We start from the raw sequence: 12,727 nt of genomic DNA, 5'->3' as shown, positions 1-12,727 counted from the left end.
GGGGGTTCTTCCTCAAAACCTCCGGCCCAGGCTTTAACGTAATTATTTTCTAGGCATGTTGTGGTACTTGGCCAAAGGCTCTGAAACTTTTGTGTGACTCTCGCCCTATCCCTCTGGGGCCACAAGAGGCTGGCAGTGTGTGTTTTTCTAAATATGTTCTGAAATATCATTGAAACTAGAGAAATTTAAATAGAGACTTGAATTTCAAAATTAAATCCAAGTTACTCACTGAATGTACTTGCTAGGGTCAGTTTGCTATTTCTTGTATTTACCAAAGTCGTAGGAAAACTTAAAGGTCAAATGTGATATGAGGAAAATATACAGGCAAGGAACGAAGAGAACTGGCTTTCTTTTTAACTTTATCACTGGATTTGCTACACACCATACACATGATTTCTAGAAGCAATGTTTCCTTCTCTCTGGGCCTTGCTTTTCTCTTGCTTTCCTCTTTTATCTAAATAAGAAGAAAACCAAATGCTCTCCAGGGTTCCATCATTAGTTATGCTATTCAAATGATATCTCCAAAACGGATTTGTTTTTGGAAGCCACAGTAACTGCCGAACTATCTGTAGCTATTTCCAAGATGTGAACTGATACTAAAGGAAGTGTCTGCTAAATTTATGTAAAGCTTTCAAAGGAGGTAGTTTCACTATTGAAATAATTCTCCAAAACAATGGTGACTGACTTTGGACTAAGAGCTTATGAATCCAACCCTCTAACCAGTATTTTTTTTCCCCCATTTCACTTTCCAGCTTGACTTGTGAGGGGTTTTTTTCCCCTCTTCCTTATTTAAAAAGGTTTGTTAAGGCCTGATGAGAACTAGGAATAGGTAGGCAGTAAGTGTAGGCACCCATAAGTAAGTAAGAACAAGCCTGGTTCTTATCTAGCCTGAACACTTCAGTAGGAACAGAGCTCTGTATTCAGTTTCTTCAGCCACCACAACTTGAAGGTTATAGAATATTCTATTTCAGGACACCTTTAGGAACGAGGAGGCCGGTTAAAAGTACTGCAGTGTTATTTTGATTTCTGCCACTGAATGAATCACTCCTCCTGAATGCAAACACCAGCAAAGAATGCGTTAGAGGATCCGCCATCATATTAAAAATTAAATCCGGCTGCATTTCATAATGGGCTTTCCTTTTTAAAGCACGGTTTCATCTTCTCACCATGGAAATTGCGTTCTGATGGCTGTTCTTTATGGTTAACACTGAGGCATCGGCTGAGGTCAGAACCCTGCTTCTCTGAACAGGGAACCACAAATGTCACAGACACATGGTACGCCTGGCAAATAATATATTTCTTTCCAATCTCCTGTGTCTTCAGTTTGCCTAACGTCATGCTCCTGGTAAGCTGAAGAGAGTTTATTTCTCCGGTCTTCTTTCCTTCCTTTGGTGGAACCAGCAGGAGGCATGCAATTTACAATGAATTCAAAAGTGCACCTCTTTTGATTTTTGTTGTTGTCTTTATTTTAACCTCCAAGAAGAGAGAGATTTAACTCAGTCTTCACCCCAGGCTAAGCTAATACTTAGGTCATGTCTGAGCTCTCTGGGGAACCCCGCTTTATACCATCCGAGGGGCAATGGTGTCTTTTCACGTGGAGCAGCACAGCTGTCCAGCCATATGGGCCCCAAACAGCCCAGTCAATCGGATTTGGGGAGGTTTTACAATGTAATTTCTTAACGTGTTAGTATTTGGGGTGAGTTTGATCAGGGGTAGAGACAGCTCTTAAGCCCAAGGGTTTAGGTTTTAAGAAGCCATCACAAATGTCCCAGCATCTGATCAGACTGGTTAAAAACAGATAAGAAATGTGTGACTGGGGGAAGGGAAAGGACTCCTGACCCCTCGTTGGAGACAGCCCCAGGGGTATGCTGTAACTATTAATTCAGCATCAGCTGCTTTTTTTTTTTTTTTTCTTTTCTTTTCTTTTCTTTTCTAACCCGGGGCTCATCATTTAAGGCGTTCCCACTCAGGCCTGCAGAGCCTGTTACAAAACCATCTCTCTGCTCCCCTCCCCCCATGCCGCAAGATGAGAGAGCAAATATCCTGCATTGCAGCAACAGCGCGGGAGGACTGCATTGAAACCGTCCTCAAGCCAAACAAAACCAGGCCTTTAAGAGAAACCTAGGAAAGGGCAGCAGCCGTGTGCCCTGCCTCCTCTCAGTCAAGACAAACTGCAAGTCACAGCCCCATCCCTCCACGTAGAAGGGGTTCAGAAACTGCTTAAGGAATTCTTAGTGAATAGAAAACAAATAGTCCTGGATCTAAAACCCTTATCAAAATGGTGGAAGTCCTGAACCAAACTACCGCCAGTATAGTTTTTCCACCAGAAAAGTATTTTAGTTTGAGGGGTACGTTACCAGATGGTTAAGTTTTCCCCCGGAAAGGTATCCCAGATGATGGCTCTTTCCAACTAACTACAGTCTTCAGAAGTAAAAAAAAAAAAAAAATCTATTGCAGGAGTGTTTTATATTCTCTTCTCCTTTCTCTGGCTCTATTTCTCCTTGTCTGTCTCAGTCTCCCTTTTCAATTTAAACCAAAGCTTTCCTTGTCTTAGAATTTACAAAAACTGCTTATTTTTAAGCTTCTCGTGGTACACTGTTGGAGGCAAAAAGCCAGTGCTAAGAGGTTTTGAGATTGCTATTCTTTCATTGGGACAAACACCTAGTAATTGACCAGAGCCCAAATGGCCTTGAAGCTGGCAGGACAGCGCCCAGGGTCTCCATTCATTTGGACCATTCCCGCTCGGTGGGCGCCCATCTGCAGCGACCCCCGCAGGACCGCTCTCTCGGCCGCCCCGCACGGGCCATCTGATTTGAGGAGCCGCTCTTAGCTGTCAGGGGCTTGCTCTACCTATCCATCCCTCCTTGCATTGAATCCAGTGCTGCCCAAGAAACAGTTTTGGTTGTTGTTGTTGTTGTTGCTGTTGTTATTATTGTTGTTGTTGTTGTTGTGGATTTTTTAAAAGTCATCAAAGAAGAAAAGCCCGAACAGGAGAAGCAGATGGGCCCTGCGTGTGCGGAAATCGCCGGGATTGAGGTGGACTCCCGCGACTGCAGAACAGACTCTTCGCAAAGACCGAAGATTTCTCATTGCTGGCGCTGGGTTTTTGCGGAGGGTCTGGTCTGGGGGGGTGCCTTTGGGTTTTGTTTTCATAGGCAGATTCATCCTGAGTCCTTCCTTAAGGCCAAGCTAACCCCGTGCTCCCGGAAAAACACACTACACGGCCACAACCAACACAACAAAGGCGCCTCCCGAAGTGAGTCTAAATGTACGCGGGACGGGTGGCGGCCGGACGTGGAGACGCACTTTTGTGCCTCTCTAATCTCGGGAGTCCATCTGGCCCCGGCGGGCGCGGGAGGACCGGAGGGCGCGGAGGCGGCGGCAGGGGGCGGGGGGCGGGGGGGTGGTGGCAACCGGGAGGAGGGGACCCGGGAGGGGCGCGCGCACGTACCCAGAGGCGCGGGCACGCGCTCCCGCTCTCCTTCACATTCACCTTGACTGCGGGGGGGCGGGGGGCGGAGGAAGGGACTACCTTCCCCCACCACCACAACCCTTCTCCCCACGCCACCCCACCCCCGCCACTGTCCTGCCCAGACGCTGCTGGAGGCTGGCAGGGAGGGAAGGAGGGGAGGTGCAAAGACGCTCACGGCGCTGCTGCGGCCGGACAGCCGCGTGCTCTCCGCAGTGATGTCAACCGCATCCGCCGCAGCATACCCCCCCATCCACCCCCCACCTTGGGCCTCGCCCGCGCCGCGGTCCGCGGAAACCTCTGTCTGGCGCCTCCAGCCTGGGGACGAGAAGCTGGGGGCGTGAGGGTGCCCTGAGCCCCCCACTCCGTTTGCAAAAGCGGAAGAGACAGGGAGTGGGTGAACCCTGGTGCCGCGGCTACTGGGGCGAAGGAAGGGGAGGGGGCGGTCGACCTAAGGTATAGGTTTGACACCCAGGACTGCTGAAGGGAGTCTGCCGGGGACTGGTGCAGCCGCGGTTACGTTTAGGGGGCGGAGGGCACGCTTCACTGCAGGTGCCGCGCTGCGGGCATCGCGAAAGCGCCCCCTTTGCCCAGGATAGAAACGGATAAACGGAAGCGCGTGTGAATGTGGGGGTGCGAATTGCCACCTCCAACCTTGGCTTTCCCGCTCTTCCGAGCGCTCCCACTTCTCACTTTCCCCAAATCCGCATTTTCCTTGGCACAGCTCTCCCCGAGCAAGAAGGAGAGGGAGGTACCCGGGGGCAGTGAGAATGACGTGTGCTGGTGCAGAGAGCGGGTGGGGGGCTGCGGGCCCCGCTCTGTGGACCGGCTCCTAATCCTCTTGTTTTCGGTACAGTCAGCAGATGTGGCTTCTTTTAGCTGAATAATCCGTTAAAGGAATAATAATTTTTAAAAAGGAGATCGACCTCACCCAAAGAGGATGGCGAACGAGATTAGGGCTTGGTAAGGATAAATTAAAAGGCTCCAAATTCTGTCTGTCCCTCTCTGCCTTCCTCTCTACCCGCCTCCCCCTCCCTTCACCTCCCTCCCCTCCCCCCCTTCCTCCTCATCCCCTGCAATCCGCACTCGACGCGAGTTCACGCGGAGGGCTGGATTTTCAGGCTGAACCGCAACTTGCGCTGCGCGTTATTATTATTCATCTGAGGGTGCTGCCGCCACAACCTTTGCCTCCTGCGCTCCTCTCCTTCCCCCCGGCCGCTGCAGCCAGCAGTGCAGTCCCTCCTGCACGCATGCTCTGGTTCACCAAAGGGAGATTCTGAATTTTTTATCATGCTTATGATCATCACCATGATGCTCCTTATCATGGTTATCATTTCCTCCTGCCAGGTGGAGCGACCACCAGCGCCTTCTCGCCACCCGCCCCTTCCCCAGCAAAGGAAGCAATTGGGGCCGGGCCGGGGCGGCCGCTCCCTAGATGTGGGCTTCCTTTTGCCTGTCCGCATCCCTCCCTCATTCATCTGCATGTATATATCTTGATCCCTTTATTCCAGTAGATCTACTGCCTTTCGATGGGTTGGCTGAAACACTTCGGACTGCGACCAGTCTCTTAAAAAGAACAAAAAGAGGAAGACTTTGAGTGGACCCCAGGACAAAGCACTTTGGGCTCGGCAAGAAGGGACGCGCGGGAGCGCTGGTTGGGAACTGGAGTGATCTCCCGTGCCAAAGAGCGCCCATGAAGCGTGCGGATCTCTGAGGGTATTCGGATTGAATTTTATTTATCCTTTTGGCATGCTTGAACGATGACATTGTTGGAGAGGGGTAAGGTTTTGTTTTGTTTCGTTTTTTTCTGGGAAAGAGAACTGAATGGTGGGAGGTCAGGTAGACTTAAGTTGGCTTTCCTGCTCCTCTGCCTCCCCTCCTCGAGATCCAGGTGTTGGAGAAGAGACTAGGAAGTAGAAGGCTTAGAAAAAAAGTAGACACCGGAGATGTTGTCCGGGGGCTAACGGGAGAGTGGAGTGAGGTGTAGGTGAGTGGGGACTGGCCAGCTGGAGGAGGGTTTTGGGAAAAAAAAGAGGTTTTTTTAAACCCCCTTCAGCTTCACAAGATGAGTTTTGCTGGGGAGGAGAATATGGGTGTCTGCCGATAGAAGCTCTGAGAAATTGATGAAAAATTGATATGTCCATGTACACACTTAGGAGGCGTCTGGATTTGTGTGTAAACAGAGTGGAGAGGTGAAGGAGCGCATGGAGGGAGGGGGCTTAAAATAATGTCTTATTATCCCTTTGGCTTTGGGGACTCTCATCCTCTGTTCCTCCCCCCTTTTTTGACCTAGGGATCCAGCTGCATTAGACACGAGTGACCTTTTAAATCTACGCCCACCCTTTACCTGGTAAAGCCCGTTGACAGTTTGGGGTGGGGTGGGGTGGGGTGAGGAGAGTGGTAGGGGTGTTTCGAAGACATATATATTCTCTCTCTCTCTCCCTCTCTCTGCCCCCCTCTCCCTTTCCCTCTCCCCCTCTCTCATCCCTCCTCCCTCCTCTCCTCTCCTCCCCTCCCCTCCCCTCCGTCTCCTCCTCCCTCGCTCTCCCCCCATCACTCTTTCTCTTCCTCCCTCCCACCTCCCTCACTCCCTCCCTCCCTGCTGCATTTTGCATGAGCTATCTAGGTCATTAGCATTTTAGCGTATGCAAGACTTGACAAAGCTGATGAGGGGCCAGATGGGCCTCGCTCTTATGGGTTTTTTTTTTTTTTCCCTTTTTTTTCCCCCCTTTTCCTTTTTCCCCTCCACCACTTGGGACCTGAGCAAGAGGACTGCAGCAGGCGAGTTTCGGAAGGCTGATCCCGGCCCGGAGCGCGGCAGTTCGCCCCTGCGGCACGCCCGGCCAGGCTGCGCCCGCACTCAGCCAGCGAGGTAAAGGCGGCGGCGGCGCGCCCTGCTCTGGCAGCCGCTGCCAAGCCCCCGCTGCCCTCCGCTTTCTGTGCCCTCGACTTCCTCCTCCTGGCCCCCTCAGTTTACTGGGCTAAACTGAGAGTGAGAGATGGGTGGGTAGGGTTTGCTGTGCTGGGGCGAGGTGGGGTTGGTGTTGTGTTTTGTTTTTTTGTTTTTGTTTTTGTTTTTGTTTTTTCATTGTCTGGAGCTGCAGGGGAGGCGAGGCGTGAGGAAGGGGGTAAGGGAGTCGGGGTAATTAACACGGGGGAGGCACCCCTCCGTCTCCCACTTCCACCCACACCCCCAACCCTCCACCCCCTCCGCTTTGCAGGAAAAAGCCTGGATCCGAAAGGATGGGGGAGAACAAAGAGCCTTTGGAAGACGTCGCTGTTATCTCATTGTCTGTGTGATTGGGGGAGCTGCGGTAGGGAGGATGCTGTGGTCCTGTTCTCCCTGCCTCCCCACCCCCAACCCTCTCCCCGCTGTCAGTGCGCACGCACGCGCCCTTCTTTTTACTTATTTTTCCTTGTTTTTTTCATCCCATCTTCTCCCCACCCCCCTTCCTTTCTTCCACCTGTCCTTCCTTCCTCCTTTACTTCCTCAGGAGAAAGGCCTCTCTCTCCGTGTTCACAGCGGACCTTGATTTAAATGTCCATACAATTAAGGCACGCGGTGAATGCCAAGAATGGGGCTGGCTGAGCACCGTCGGTCCGCGAGGGCCCGCCGGGAAGGAGCCACAGAGCCGAGGCGCCCACCGCAGAGCTCAGCGCCGCGGCTTCGGGCGGGAGGGGTCTCGGGCTCCCGCTGGCTGGGCTAACCCTGAACCGGAGCCCTTGGGGCGGGGAGGTGTGCAGCTTGTGACAGACATGGGCTTAGAGAGGCAGACAGACTCAGGGAGAGAAGCTGATTCTGTGACAGAAACAGATCTGTGCAAGCACAGATGCGATGGGGGCGGAGGGGGGGTGCCTGTGAGCGCATTACGGAGTGCTTCTGTGTGCATATTTTTCTCTGGGCTCGGGGCGCATTGTATGTGGGTCGACACCTTCCGTGGCTGTGTTTTTGTTCTGGGCTTAGCTTTTGGTTCGCCCTTTAAAAAAAATAATCTGGCATCCAGAAGACTGGCAGTCTGTGCCAGGGCTTGGACCACAGATATATTGTGTTCTCCTTGAGGCTGGGGGTGTGGGGGGGGGGGCGGAGTGGGTAGCCAGTTGGAAGGGAGGAGGGAGGTGTTTGTCATTCTTCGCTGTCGAGCTGTGGGCACCTGACAAGCTTAAGGAAGTCATTGGGATATAGAAGGAAGAAGGAACAAACTCCTGGAGGGTTCATAAGCTCAATCAGGGCTGAAAGCGTGGCCAGGGCTCTTAGGAGCATCTCACTTCCTCCTTGCGGCTGTAATTGTAGTTTCAGGCAGAGATCCAGGAGATGCAGAGGAAGGGAGAGGCGCAGTAACCTACATGTACCAAAGGGGGGAGGGGATGAATTCCTTCTTAAATCTGAACTGAAGGAAAAACAGAATGTGCACAAGTGTTGATTCTGAGGAAAGCCTCTTTTGCAAGGGGCTGTCAGGGAATGGAAAGCGCTAACCCTCCCTCATTCTGAAGAACCTGCTTCCCAAATCAGGCCTTCCTCCCCAGCACTCAATACAGACCAGCAGCTGATCCTAGAGAGCCCCCGTAGCTGCAGTGGATGGTGGCAAGACCTAAACTCATAAATTTCCAGGTGGAGGAAATGGGAGAGGGACAGGTCCCTGCAGAGAAAGGAGGCCAAGAGCTGGATCATCCTACCAGGAAGCCGGCTGCATCCCTTTTCCCACCCTTGGCAGAGGCCTGTCTTTGCAAGACCAAGGCCATAAGGGATGCACAGGATTTTAGTCTTGATTCTTCACGCGTTAACCAAGGCCTAAAGGAGTTTGGGGTGAAGCTTACTGAGGCATTCTTTCCTCTGCAAAGCCTCAGTCTAGCCCACTTAGCAAATTAGCATTTAAAGATACCATGGATCCCAAGCCTCATTTCCTCCCAAAGATTTATTAAGTACCTATTATGTGCCAATCACCATGTAATGATTATATCTTAGGTTCTTTCTCTGCCCTCCTAAAGGAGTATCTGGAGTCAGGAGAGGTTAAATGTGCTGTATCCCATCTAGATACTCCCAGAACCTTCTCTGCCACCACCTGCTTACCCCTTCTCTCTAGAAGGCTGCAGTTTCCATCATGCAAACTGCAGGCATGGTGCTATCCCTCAACTCCCAGAAGGCAAGTTTGGCTAAAGGACAGAAGAGAGCGCAGTTTCTCTGCCCCCTGAACCTTAGCCAGGGTTGTCCTAAGAGGCACAGGCAGCCACTGCCTTCAAAACAGATCATCCTCCAAATGGTGCCTCCTTGGGGCATAAATCCCCTTGCCTCCCTCCTCCCCTAAAAAGGCTGCTTTTGTGGTTTTGGGGCACAATTTAAGCCTCCGATGACCAACCCTTTGCCCTACGGTTGCCCACGATAGTGAGATTCATCTCTGATTGTTTTCCCATAACTCCATCAGACAGGGCTGTACCCTTCACTGATGTGCCTGCCCGTCAGCACAGTCTCCAGATGCCTCCCCCAAGTAATGGCCCTTTTAGGTGGAAACCTAACACGCTTCTCCCTGAGAGCTTCAACCACAGGCACCATGGACAAGGCCTGCCAGGTTCCTGCTGCTGATAAACTATGGAAGGGAGGGGCATATTTTTTATTACTTATGTAAACTCTTGTTCCAGAAAGCTTTAATGGGTGTGGGAGTGTTCTAGGTTTGCCGGGTCTGTGTGCATGGGTGTGGGGTTTTCCTGTGTTCACCAGGTCTCATTATGAAATGTATTTTTATGTGGGGCTTTAATGGCTGCAAATGGCAGAGATGAATGTACACTCTGCTCCTGGTGTAATTTCAAGGCCCCCTTTGTGTTCACCAAACAGAGGTATCTGAGTGAAGGTCAGTCCTAGCTTCTTCCCTTCTGCTATATTCTGGGCCTATTTATGCCTAGTGATATTTATGTAAGAAAACTGAAGACTGATGCTCTTCCAAGGCATTTCTCAGATCCCCTCCCTGTCCATTTGAGCCCCTCTAATTATATCCTGTGACTTAAACGAAGGGAAAAATACATGATTTTTAAAACACAGGACACGTTGAGGCAGTGTGCTGACTGAATATGCTAAGAAGGCCCCCATGAGTCCACACACATCACCATCATTATGGTCCTCGTGACCATGGGAGCTCATATGTTGCCCAAGGTGACTGTATGAGATACATTAAGATGGATTTAGAAATGTATCAAAGGAAAAATTGGTAATATTCTTGTCTCCCCTGCCAGCGACGGCCCAGGCTGAGATCTCTGTTTAAGCAGAAAAGAAACACAAAAGCTAAGGTAAACTCCTCTGTCATTTCTATCACCAAAGGGGTGGGGAGCAGAGACAATTTTTGTGGCTGCATGAGGAGCCTTAGCCAGAGAAATAAATAATTGGGCGGAAGGGTGCTCTCTGAGCAGGCATATGCCCGTGTATGTACATATATACATACATTTTCTCTCCTAACCACATCCATCGCTAACATTTATAGGAAAGCATTTAAACACACACACAAACACACACACACACACACACACACAGAAATCTATCCATCTATACTGTCTCCACAGGGAAATAATTTTCTCTTTGCCTCTACTGAACTTACATAATACCCCCACCCCCTTGTTCCAACCTTAGAATGGAGTCCTCTGGGGGCAGCTGCAAAGCACTCTCCCTAGGACAGATGGAGCCTCCCTCATCTACTCTGTGGGTGGTTTTAGAGCCCCATGAGTCAACCGGGACTGAGGGCTGTGCTGGTAGTATGTGTTTGAGGCTCGCCTGGCTGATTCACAGTGATGAGTATGTCAATAATAACAATTATGAGAATTATGATGCCTAATAAAGATTTTTTTCTTCCAAGTCCCATCTACAATTCTTTCATTGGGGTGTTTTTGCCAAGTCTTACTCAATTTGACTCCAGTTTAAAAGAAAAAAAAAAAAAACTAAAACATTTAATAGTTCATTGCATCTCCAATGTAGACCTAAAACAAGAGAAAGGACTTCAAAGGGGCTGAAGTCCAGTCAATGTGTGCTGCTCTGTGCCACCTTATCCTGGATGCCTGGGGCCTGGAGAGATCTGCACCAAATTTAGATGGCCTGGAAAAAATGCAGGCCTTATTGAGAGCAAAAAATGTTCCAGGTCAGAAATGAAGTGTCAGCAGCTCTCAATAGGGCTCACCTCATTTCTTACCCTTCTCCCTTTGTCCTAAGAAGCGTTTCCCCAGAAATGAGGACCTGGGTCATTGCTGCATAAGCCCCCCAAAATAAACCTCGAGGATCACTAGGGGCTTTCTCAGAACTAAAGTGGGGGCAGGTTTATTTTAAATTAAAATCCAGTCTATTTCTTAAACATGTCCAAATATTGAGACTTAGAACCTAGGAGGCAGTACTGTCGGGGGAAGTTCAACTTGCTACTTCGCCTAGCCCGGTTAAGGCCGTTCTTTGCAGAAAGCACGAGTGTGCGGTCCAGCCTCGGTAGCGGTAGCGGGGGATACCCAGCTAGGCCTCGCCACCCACCCGGCCTGCGGCCCCACCCCCAGGGCTTCCCAGTGACCTGCTTTCCAGCGTGCAGGAGGCTTTCACTTTTCTCTTTCTCCAATGCCCCTGAGACCTCTAAATTGAGCAAGGCGAAGAGGAGCAGGAGCTGGGCCCCAAGGCCCTGGGTCGTCCTGCATTTCCCAAAGCTTCGGACTGATCCGAGGTTCAGGGGTAGCCGCGGAACCCCCACGGTGAAGACAGCCCTGGAGGGCCCACCTCTTTCCCCCTGCCGCTCACCTCCGTTTCCCAATTTGGCTCAAGCGCCAGATGGACACACGACAGTCAACGTTAGAGACGATTACGGAGTCGGGGTGGGAATAGGGGGAGGGCCAAGGCGGGGGTACATCTTTAGCTTTGAAAAATGGGACGTGGCAAACCTAAGGCCTTGGCAGAATGGAATGTCCTCCCTTCTCGGCACCCCAGCGCTTGCCCAGCCGCAGGCTGCGGCCTAGACCCTGCGCCTTCCCGCCGTGGCCCCCGGCCTGGCCTGCGCGCGCGCGGGGAGGGCCAGGGGCCGTTCTTCTCCACTCATCCTCCTCCAGGCCGCCTTCCTGTCCACTCTAGAAGCTGCAATCTCCACAACCTCATCCCGCACCCCCGGAAAGCCTCAGAATGTGCGAGAAAGAGGGGCGGGCACAGCCCAGGGAGGAGGTTGAGACTGGGGCTCTACCGAAAGGTCACTGTTCAGCCACTCCCCCGACTCCCCACCAACCCGGCGGCAGGGTGAAAGCACTTTCAGGGTGGATTTTTGGAAGGGGAGGGATTTCCGTCCCAGTGCATCCTACTGACTCCCCTTTACGGCGACCAGCCTCTCCTATCCCCATACCCACGGTGACCTGGCCACGGGGCCGGGTCAGCGGGCACCTTCCCCCAGGACCTAGCAACACGTCCTCATCATCCCCAACACCCTCCTTCCGCACCCTCGCAGCACTCTCTAGAGAAGCCAAAACAGCAACACAAAACCCTCAACCCAGAAGGAAAATACACATTTCTCCTTTAGCCTTGATGCTAGTCTTACGCCACAGGTGAGGGAGCCGAGAAATTGGTCTGAAAGAGAGAAGCAGACATGCTCTTTCTTCGTGAACCTCCGAACCCTTGCCGCTCTCCCAGGAGTCCTTCCTGTCCCCTGGGCGCGGTCTCTCTTCTAAAAAGAACTTAATTCCCTCCTTTTCCTCACCTGCTAGGCCCACCAGGGTGCAGAGTCCATGATGTGAGGCTCCTTCGGATTAACAGACCAGTGCCCTGAGATAACCTTTAGAGCCCTGGTCTCAAGGTCATGTGCCCCAGGAAAAGGAGGCCGATTGGCCTCAAGAGACCACAGGTCGGGACCAGAACGTGCCTGGCAAAGGTCATGCCACGGAAAGCTTCTGACATACAGGAAAGTGCACCTGGACTTCACAGGGGGCCTCCCTTCAGCCCCCTCTCACACTCACACAGATTGATGTGGCAATATTTATTCCCATTTAATTGAGACACTGGTTTAATTTCAGATTGCCTCGGTTTAAGGCCCAATGGGGTTTTCTGCAGCTCTTTTCCCTAGTGCCTCTACAGAAACTAATTGCTGTTAATATCCAATTTTGGCTTTATTATTCGTTAGCCAATTATGTATCCCATAGCCCAGGCCCCTTGCTGCTTACTGCCTCTGCTGGAATCAGCTAACACTATGCCTGGCTTCTGCTTTTTTCCCTTTGCCTGATTCAGACCCCTCCCCCACCCCTAGATGATTTACAGGGCACATCAGTCAT

The 12,727-nt window shown here is 51.4% G+C and overlaps 1 long non-coding RNA gene across 4 annotated transcripts; it reads left to right on the top strand.

Annotated features, from left to right (window-relative positions):
* Positions 1–3,584: 3,584 nt before the first annotated feature.
* On the top strand, positions 3,585–10,304 carry LOC123589558. Of its 4 annotated transcripts, none has more exons than XR_006708393.1 (6): positions 3,585–3,925; positions 4,326–4,432; positions 4,984–5,248; positions 5,763–5,819; positions 6,234–6,341; positions 6,691–10,304. It is a non-coding gene; the product is annotated as an uncharacterized LOC123589558 (long non-coding RNA). The 4 variants fall into 4 exon arrangements; XR_006708390.1 differs by having other exon boundaries at positions 3,590–3,925; positions 4,981–5,248; positions 6,238–6,341; XR_006708391.1 differs by having other exon boundaries at positions 3,591–3,925; positions 4,981–5,185.
* The last annotated feature ends 2,423 nt before the right edge of the window (positions 10,305–12,727 follow it).

This window comes from Leopardus geoffroyi, chromosome B1 (genome assembly GCF_018350155.1).
Source record: "Leopardus geoffroyi isolate Oge1 chromosome B1, O.geoffroyi_Oge1_pat1.0, whole genome shotgun sequence".
NCBI classification, from domain to species: Eukaryota; Metazoa; Chordata; class Mammalia; order Carnivora; family Felidae; genus Leopardus; species Leopardus geoffroyi.
This window is presented reverse-complemented; position numbering and strand designations above follow the sequence as displayed.